Below are 9271 nucleotides of genomic sequence, written 5' to 3'. Positions count from 1 at the left end.
TACACTACAGCACCTGGTCTTCCTAGGTGGTCTCCCATCCAAGTACTAACCATGCCCGACCCTGCTTAGCTTCCAAGATCAGATGGGATCGGGCTTGTTCAGGGTGGCATGGCCATAGATAATTAAATAATATTTTAATGTAGTAGTGAAAAAATAAAAATGAAAAAAATCCATGATGAATAAAATATAAAAGTTTTAAGTAAAGACAGTATTCTCCAAGAAAGACGAGAAGACTGAGTCGTTCAGTGGAACTGGGAGCAATCACTTTGGTTTCTCTTTGTCCTGGTGAAGACCTGAGGCTATGTTTTCTTGATTATTTTTTGTAACGTCTCCATCTTATCTTAATCTTGCTAACCCCCGCTTGTTTCCTTAGAGTTATTAGCATTAAAGAATTTTTAGAATACATCAAGGGGTCGGGTGCTTTTCAGGGACCAGGCTAAAGGAAGGAGTAAGCCTGCTTGGGCAGGAATGGAGGAGGAAGGGGATGGTGGTGATCACAGCCCACACCTCCACCTGGTCCAGTTACAGGGAGGGGAAAAGCAGGAGACTCTCAGTGAGGTTGGGGACTGAGTCATGACTGGAGACAAAGCTGCCTTCCTTCCCATCAGCTGTAGAAAATTCCCTTCTGTGAATCAATGCAAGCACGCCCGCCACCACTGAGATTTGCAAACATTTTGTCTCCTCCAAGTACATCCTGGCTCTCTGGCTGGGGTGTTTTTCTTCCAGGGAGCAGAGGAATTCAGCACTGTGGGGCTCTAGGGAGAAGAGGAGATGAAAACAGCTTCCTAGAATTGACATAGTTGCCCCATCAACATGCTATCTGCCACCTGGCGCAGATCTCCTTTGGTCCCTGCCCCAACCTTGTCTGTGCTTGCTCTCAGAGAAACCCTTCTCCCTCTGCTGGACACTCAGTGGTCATCTTTATTATTGTTCAAGATGCCAGTGACAGTGATGATGGGGCTGTGCTGCTACTGCTGATCATAACTGCCACTGTTGGAGGACTTAGCGCATATCAGGCCCTCTGCGGGGCACTTTGGGTACATTTTCTCTCTCTAATCATTACAGCAACTCCCACGAAGCAGGGATATTTGTCCTTCATTTACAACTGAGGCAACTGAGCCTTAGGAGGATCAACAACTCACCCTAAGTCATACAGTTAGGAGGTCAGCATCTTCATTAGGGAGATCACCATGCTGTGGGCAGGCCCAGGTCAATGGGAATGCCGTGGTTGCAGCCGCTCTGGTCCGCCTGCAGAGGGTGCTCTCACCCCATGGAACTGCCAGGGCTCCCTAACAGCCCTTTCCAACCTGCCCTTAGAAAGGGCTTATCTAAGCCCTCTTCCCTCTAAACCCTAACATATAATTAGACTTCTCAAAATATTCTCTCTGAGTGGGATGGGGACAATCATATGCTATAGGCTTCTCCAATTTCACAAGCAGCCTCTATGGAACTCCCGGAACAAAAGTCATGAGCCACTCCCACTCCAGATGGGACTGAGTGTCACACAGATGAAGTCAGCTCAGCTGCTGGGACTTAGCAAGTGGCCCAAGGCCTTCTGGGGACTGTCACGTTGCTGGGCCCTATAGCACGCCCCTCCCCACCCCACGATTACATTTCAACCACCCTACTAACCTCTGTGTCACTCCCATTTGCCTGCCACATCACCAGCATATTCTCAAATTAGCAGTTAATTTGGTTCACTGGATGTGTGGGTATGTGCTTTGTAAACAGAGTATGTGATAAAAATCCTTTTCCAGCTGAATCTGAATTTGGAGCACCCCCTTTCTATCAGAGACAGAGTCATGTAATGAAATGCAGAAAAGGAATGGTGGTAAATATTCATTTTTAGTGACTACATATCGACTCACTGGCAACAAAACGAGTCAGAGGGATGCAGAATATTAAAAGCAAGTCAATCTTCTGGAGAGGCAGGGAGGTGGAGTGGTCAGGTGTGCAGGCCTTTGGGGGTTCAAATTCTGTTATATCAGCCATTTACTGTGTGACTTTGAGCAAATTGCTTAACCTCTCTGTTCATTAGTTTCCTGTTGTGTAAACCAGGGAGAAAGAATCATAGACATCTCACAGGGGGGAGTAAATGAGTTAGTTTCTGTGAGGCGCTGTCAGCCTTAAACCGGTGGTGGGAAGCCCAGCTGGAGAAAGAAAAGAGGTACAGGAGAAATATGACTTATTAGAGAAAAGAAATTATGCTAATCAGGATAGGAAAACTTCAGCATAAATAAGATACAAAGGCTTTCAGGTAGCTTTAAACAATTATTTAAAAATACACACGTAATTAAATTCTCTTTATGTAAAAATTTCAAGCAACATAGATGAAATTTAAATCCCCTCTGCTATACTTTCTTTCCCAGAAGTGATCACTGTTGTCAGTTTCATGGGATTGCTTCTTGCATATCTTTTTCTTTGCATGTATATAGATATGTATGTTTCTACAGAAATCCATGGCTTTGCTTGATGTTCTTTTTCTTTTTCTTTTTTTTAAAATGATAACATCAAGTGCTGTCTTGGAGCTCTTTCCACGTCAGCATACATAGATCTATTTCATTTTATGTGCCGCAAAATATTTAAATGTAGGAATGTACTATGGTTTGAACATTTTTCAGGTAGTTTCTTAAAAATGTTTTTTCCTATTAGCTTAATAGCAATATAGAAATATATGTTACTGTCCTCTTTCTAAAATACAGAATTGGTCATGTGACTGCAGCTGCTCCAAACCTTCAGGGCATCCCCATTGCTCAAACCCTCGCATTTCCAGCATGACTTCAGTCTATGATCACCATTTTTCAAACTGTCAGCCCTTTGTATCTCTACTCAGCTCGGCAGACTTTCCTCCCTTCTCTCCGCAGTCAGTTGTTCCTGAATTCATTCAACAGTCATTCATCCTAGCCCAAATAAACATTAAGGCTACCCCTGGTCACTCTTCCAGCCGGAAATAAGTGTGGAGCAAATTGCTTAACCTCTCTGTTCATTAGTTTCCTGTTGTGTAAACCAGGGAGAAAGAATCATAGACATCTCACAGGGGGGAGTAAATGAGTTAGTTTCTGTGAGGCGCTGTCAGCCTTAAACCGGTGGTGGGAAGCCCAGCTGGAGAAAGAAAAGAGGTACAGGAGAAATATGACTTATTAGAGAAAAGAAATTATGCTAATCAGGATAGGAAAACTTCAGCATAAATAAGATACAAAGGCTTTCAGGTAGCTTTAAACAATTATTTAAAAATACATACGTAATTAAATTCTCTTTATGTAAAAATTTCAAGCAACATAGATGAAATTTAAATCCCCTCTGCTATACTTTCTTTCCCAGAAGTGATCACTGTTGTCAGTTTCATGGGATTGCTTCTTGCATATCTTTTTCTTTGCATGTATATAGATATGTATGTTTCTACAGAAATCCATGGCTTTGCTTGATGTTCTTTTTCTTTTTCTTTTTTTTAAAATGATAACATCAAGTGCTGTCTTGGAGCTCTTTCCACGTCAGCATACATAGATCTATTTCATTTTATGTGCCGCAAAATATTTAAATGTAGGAATGTACTATGGTTTGAACATTTTTCAGGTAGTTTCTTAAAAATGTTTTTTCCTATTAGCTTAATAGCAATATAGAAATATATGTTACTGTCCTCTTTCTAAAATACAGAATTGGTCATGTGACTGCAGCTGCTCCAAACCTTCAGGGCATCCCCATTGCTCAAACCCTCGCATTTCCAGCATGACTTCAGTCTATGATCACCATTTTTCAAACTGTCAGCCCTTTGTATCTCTACTCAGCTCGGCAGACTTTCCTCCCTTCTCTCCGCAGTCAGTTGTTCCTGAATTCATTCAACAGTCATTCATCCTAGCCCAAATAAACATTAAGGCTACCCCTGGTCACTCTTCCAGCCGGAAATAAATGTGTGTGTGTGTGTGTGTGTGTGTGTGTGTGTGAAACTACAGCTTTTTCTACCTTATTCATTTCTACCTTATTCAATATTTATCAAGTGCCTACTCCATCAGTCTGCCTATTAGCTCTCCCATCTCTCTCCCTGATTCAGCTGTCAGTCCCTTAAGGGCTGAGATTATGTCTTATGCATAGGGTTTTCCAGGGAGAACAGACATCCTGGTTTGCCCAGAGTGGTTCTGGTTTTCATCTGCTATCTTGGTGGGATTATTTGTCATGCCTCCTTTCACTGTAGTTTAAATGAAAAATGATATAATCTCTTGAGTATTTCATCCAATAGATGCTTATAGCAAAAACAGAGAAAAAGAATGAATGGGCGGATAAATGAATACAATTTAAGTTTCATGGAATAGATGCCATGTTAGTCTGAGTTCAAGCCTAGAGAGCATGTGCTATGCTAGGTAGAGATCATTTCTCTCTGAGCTCTGTTGCCTTTGAGGAGTTTATAGGAATCTTATAATCTCCAGACACCTTGCTTGCAGGTAGTGGGATTTTCTTATTGTAAGGTTCTAATAGGACATTTAGTATACTTAAAAATGACTGATGTAAAGGCAACATTTATGAATAAAAGAATGATGACTGATTGAACGTGGGTTAGGAAGTTATCTCTGAAATGAGGTAGGTTGTCAAGCGCAGGGGTTTAGTGGTTGGGTTCTGGCGTCCAACCACCTGGGTATGAATCCCATACATTCTGCTGTATAACTTTGAGCAAGTCAAAGCCTTTCTGAGCTTCAGTTTCCTCATCTATAAAGTGGAGGTAATAACCCCACATCTTTGTTGTGAGAATTAAATGAGATGATTAATGTAAAATATTAAGCTGAACTATATGAAATCGACTCTGACCATTTTGACCTTCAAAATGGCATTTTATATATAGTTCAACCTGGCAGGTGCCTGGCATATGGTCAGGGTTTAAGAAATGGTGGCTATTATTACCTCGTATCTGGTTGGGCTGATATTTCTGCTTCCATTGTCTGGCCGAACAGATGTTTCATTCTTTCATCTAATACGTATTTGCAGAGCCCTGACCCACTAGGTGCCAGGAATTGCCATCAGGAGGAAAACAAAACCTGCCTTTAACAGGCCGAACGTATCTTTTCAGTAGCACAGTCGTGTGTGAATAGGACTCCGAAATGCCGATCAGAGACTGTTCTTAGAGGGTCATCTTGGGGTATACCATGATAAAGTGAGCCTTAGCTTCTGGGATGTGGGGAGCTGAGGCAAAGCGGGCTTGACTCGAACCTGGCAGTTTGCTTTGAGGCTAGCTAGAGAACACCAGCCCTTTGCTTTCTCAGAGATCAGGGATGAAAAGGAGCCCTGGCCGGGAGATGAAGCACAAATGAAAAAGCAGACTTCTCATATCAGCCAGGCTTGAGACAAAGCTGCAGAACTGAGCTTTCTGCCTGGGCTTGTCCTTTTTCTGGTTGTCCAGCTGGAGAAAAGATTCTACATGCTGTCGCTCGCTATATGTTTAGTTACCAATAACATTGCCATCAGTCCCCTGGGTCTAATGCCACTTAGGTGAGGATCCTGGATAAGTCTCGCTGGGGAGGCAGAATTCATCTCTGGTTGCTCTTTTGTTTGGAGGAGAGGACACCACTTCCATGGGCTTTTGGCTATTCCATGGTATGGCTCAGATATGGAATGGGGGGGCTGGGATAATGAGGACCTCAATTCCCCTCACCTGGGATCCCAAGATAGCATCTTACATTAAAATGCAGGAACAGGTTGTGTCCCAGGGAAGCATGAGAGGAAGGAAGCTAGAGGTCAGGGAGTTATGTTTTCCAAGGAACTTGTAGGGTTCCCCTCTTGACCTGGCCCAAGGCACTCACCTTGCTGACAGAGAGGCCAGACCTGGTAACGTGGCAGCAGTCATAGTTCTGCCAAGAGGACCTCCTGGAGGGGGCAGGGCAAGGCGCTGCACACCAGGGCCGGGGAGAGCCAGTGTTTATTTTATGCTTCTCTTTTTGGTATTATAACAATAAACTTTTATTAACCATTGCAGCCAGACTTGCTGGACTCCGAGGATTTAAGAAATGTGCTTATTTCTACCACTGGGGCTCAGCCTGGCAGAGAAGATTCTAGAACTATGCCTTTCAATATGGTAGCCACTGTGGCTATTGAGCAGTTACAATGTGGCTAGTCTGAATAGAGATCTGATAGAAGTATAACATATACATCAGCTTTTAAAGATTTGCTATCAAAGAGAATGTAAAATATTTCATTAATATTTAAAAAGTTTTATCACATGTTGAAATGACCATAATCTGGATATATGGGGTTAAAGAAAACATATTAAAATTAGCTTCACTTTTTTTTTTTTACTTTTTAAAATGTAGCTACTAGGAAGTTTAAAATTACATATGTGGCTTGCATTATATTTCTATTGGAAAGTACTGTTTTAGAAGTCTCAGGATGACCTTCAGCTATCTTGAGGTGGGTGAGTGGCCAAGATGTGAAAATACCATCAAAATAGATTTAACACACTAGCATCCCTTTGGGGGAGTCTCAGAAATAGGTGGGTCAAGAAACTCCATTGAAGATTGGCCTAGCTGTGGCTTGGGCCACATTAGTTGGGTATAAAAGAGGGGGAAATGACTTTAGAGGGCTGGACTTATGAGTTAAGTCTCAGAGTAAGAGAACTAGTAATTATCATTTTGCAATGACCCCTTAAAATGGCTGCACCAAAACATCAGTCCAGAAGCCCAAGATGGGGCTGAAGGGTATATCCCCAGGTATAATCCAAAGAGATTGGATGTGGCTTTTAGGCTGAGCAACCAATTAGGTAGCTCTACTTTAGGGCCTTAGGAGTTGGTTCATAAAGACCATGTTAGACCATGGTTATGTTGTATGGATTTTTATACCAGGTGCCTGGCATATGGTCAGGATACGAGTCAAATCACAAATACCTATGTATAACAATTCCATATTATAAGGACATATTACTCAGAACAGTGGACACTGTTGATGCCCATCCCCAGCTCCTGTGACTTTATTGCTAATAACTACATTGCTGTGATCCTCTTTAGATGATTACCCATCTATGGATTACTGGTGTCCCCATGCCCATTCAGAGAGCCAAAGTCTCCATAGTCAGTGACTGACTAGTGCAAGTGTACAAAACTCTACCTCCAGATGTGACAACTCTGATCTACCACATATGCTCCAGTGATGAGTCCAAGGCTGGACCTGAAATCACACTTTCGTCTGGCTTCTTCCCTTTGCTATCCACTCCCTTCCTGGTTCCTCCTAGAGGCACTTCTTTAATAAATCACTTGTTCCTAAATGCTCAACTCAGGGTCTGCTTCTGGGGAAGCCCACCAGAAAAACATAGTCAGACTTCATGGTGGTGGCCATGTAATACACATCTACTGAGTGTGTGTGGGATTCCAAACCCTTGAGACACCCTTGCTGAGAGCTCTGACCCTGTGCCCAGAAGAGCAGGGGCTGTGGGACCAACAGAGGGCCAGCGTGTGATCTTCATCACTCCAGGCTGTGTCCATGAAGCAGCAATGAACATCACACCAATAGACATGACTTCCTTTCTGACCGTTTATTTTACTGTTATTTAATCGGCTTCACACATCTTTCGATCTTTATCACGGTATCTTGTCCAGAAAGTTGAAACTGTGCTATCTTCATGACATCCCTGCCCTCTTACATGAAATATTTCAAAATAAAGATTGAAACAGGAACTTTTCTGAGTTTTGCAATACAGAAGTGTATTCTAGGCCTACATTTATAGGAAGTGGGGGGTAGGGAAGAGCAATAAGTCCAGGGGCAGGGGGAGAAGGGGTGTCCACATCTAGAGTAGTCACACTGGGTGGGCAAGCAAGATGGGAATGGGTGTCTCAGTCCTGGGGGCTCTAGAATTATCAGGGACTACTGACTTATCGATGGAGACAGCCTTAGAAAAATCTATAAACACACACTGTCTCCACATGGGAGGTGCTTACTTCCCCTTAAAATAGACTAGAAAAAAAATGAAAGAAAGCCCGAAAACCCACATTAACCAAACACACACACATGACAAACTCTAAGTCTCTAGATAAACACCCTCGAATAGGCACTTGGTGTCTCCAGCTCTAGGGTTAGAGAGAAGATCTGGGGCTTTGTCTCCAAAAGCACGGGCCACTGTTCCCACAGGGGGCATGACAGCTTCTAAAGGCTCTGGGGTCTGACTTGTTGGGTGGTCCTGGCCCAGCTAGACTGGAAGGAGGCCTGTTTAATGAACAGCCCCCCACTTCCCATTTCACTGAGACAGTGACCTTCAGGAAGCTCTGTGCCCTGTGCATTTTCTGAATATAGCAGCTGGCATTTATAAAGAGCACACTACTGCAGCGCTAATACTGGCCATTTAAATGTGGGTGTTGCATGTTGGAAATTGACCAGCTCCATGAGGCAGAGACCAGGTCCAGCTTGCTACTAACCACTGTATCCTCAGATCCTAGCACTGCGCCTGGCACTTAGGCACACAACAAATGTTTGTTGAATGACTAAATGAAATAATCCAAGAAGAAAATTGCATTTGCCCAAGAATATAAATTTATAACCTTTTCATTGGTTATAAACCGGTTCTTTTTAACTCTCAATGTAGAACTATAATTCACCTACTTTTTTGACATCAGCTGGCCCTAGTGGAACTTCTTTTAGTTGAAGCTGAGTCTTTTTAGTTGAAGCCAGGGAATTAATCTGGTTACGTCCAAATGAGAGGGTCTTCAGCATGCTCTAGTGAACTTCAATGGGACAATCAATTCATCTCTAAGGCCAGTAGTTGGCCCAGAACTGACTGTTCTGGCTGGAGGCCAGGCCAGCATCCTTATGGGTTGGATCTGATTTCGGGGGAGGAGGGTTAGGTCTTTAATTATATACTGGAGAAGGCCTAGCTGCCTGGAGAGCTGGCATCAGGAATAGGATGTTGAGACACCATGAGAAGAGGGAGGTCAGGGACTGGCCCTAGAATTGAGGACCAGGGAAGAGAAGATGGGTATGGCTGACCCCGGGGCATCTTTACACACTGAGAAGGCTGCTCTGATAAAATCCGTTTCCAGGGACGGTTTTAAGCTACATTATTGGACCCTCAGGGAGTGGGAAGGCTAGCCAATAGTGTCTACTCTGCAGAGAGAAAGCCAAGGGGATTTGAGAGAGGCCGGTAAGGAATGAATAATTGGGATGGCTACCTCGATCCCCCAAAGGAGGTGAATTTGAAATGATGATGGCCGTTCAAGATATGTTTGGGATCCCAGGGTCCCTTTGCACGTGATCTACCATGACCTTCAGGGCATGGCTACCAGGAGAACTGATGAGCCTAGAACCT

General features: G+C 43.3%; 1 pseudogene; it reads right to left on the bottom strand.

Moving 5' to 3' along the window:
- Position 1: 1 nt before the first annotated feature.
- On the bottom strand, positions 2-120 carry LOC112481830 (annotated as a pseudogene).
- Positions 121-9271: the final 9151 nt, after the last annotated feature.

This window comes from Pteropus alecto, unplaced genomic scaffold (assembly GCF_000325575.1).
Source record: "Pteropus alecto unplaced genomic scaffold, ASM32557v1 scaffold125, whole genome shotgun sequence".
In the NCBI taxonomy this organism is placed as follows: domain Eukaryota; kingdom Metazoa; phylum Chordata; class Mammalia; order Chiroptera; family Pteropodidae; genus Pteropus; species Pteropus alecto.
The sequence above is the reverse complement of the archived record's forward strand: the minus strand, read 5'-3'. Positions and strand labels throughout refer to the sequence as shown.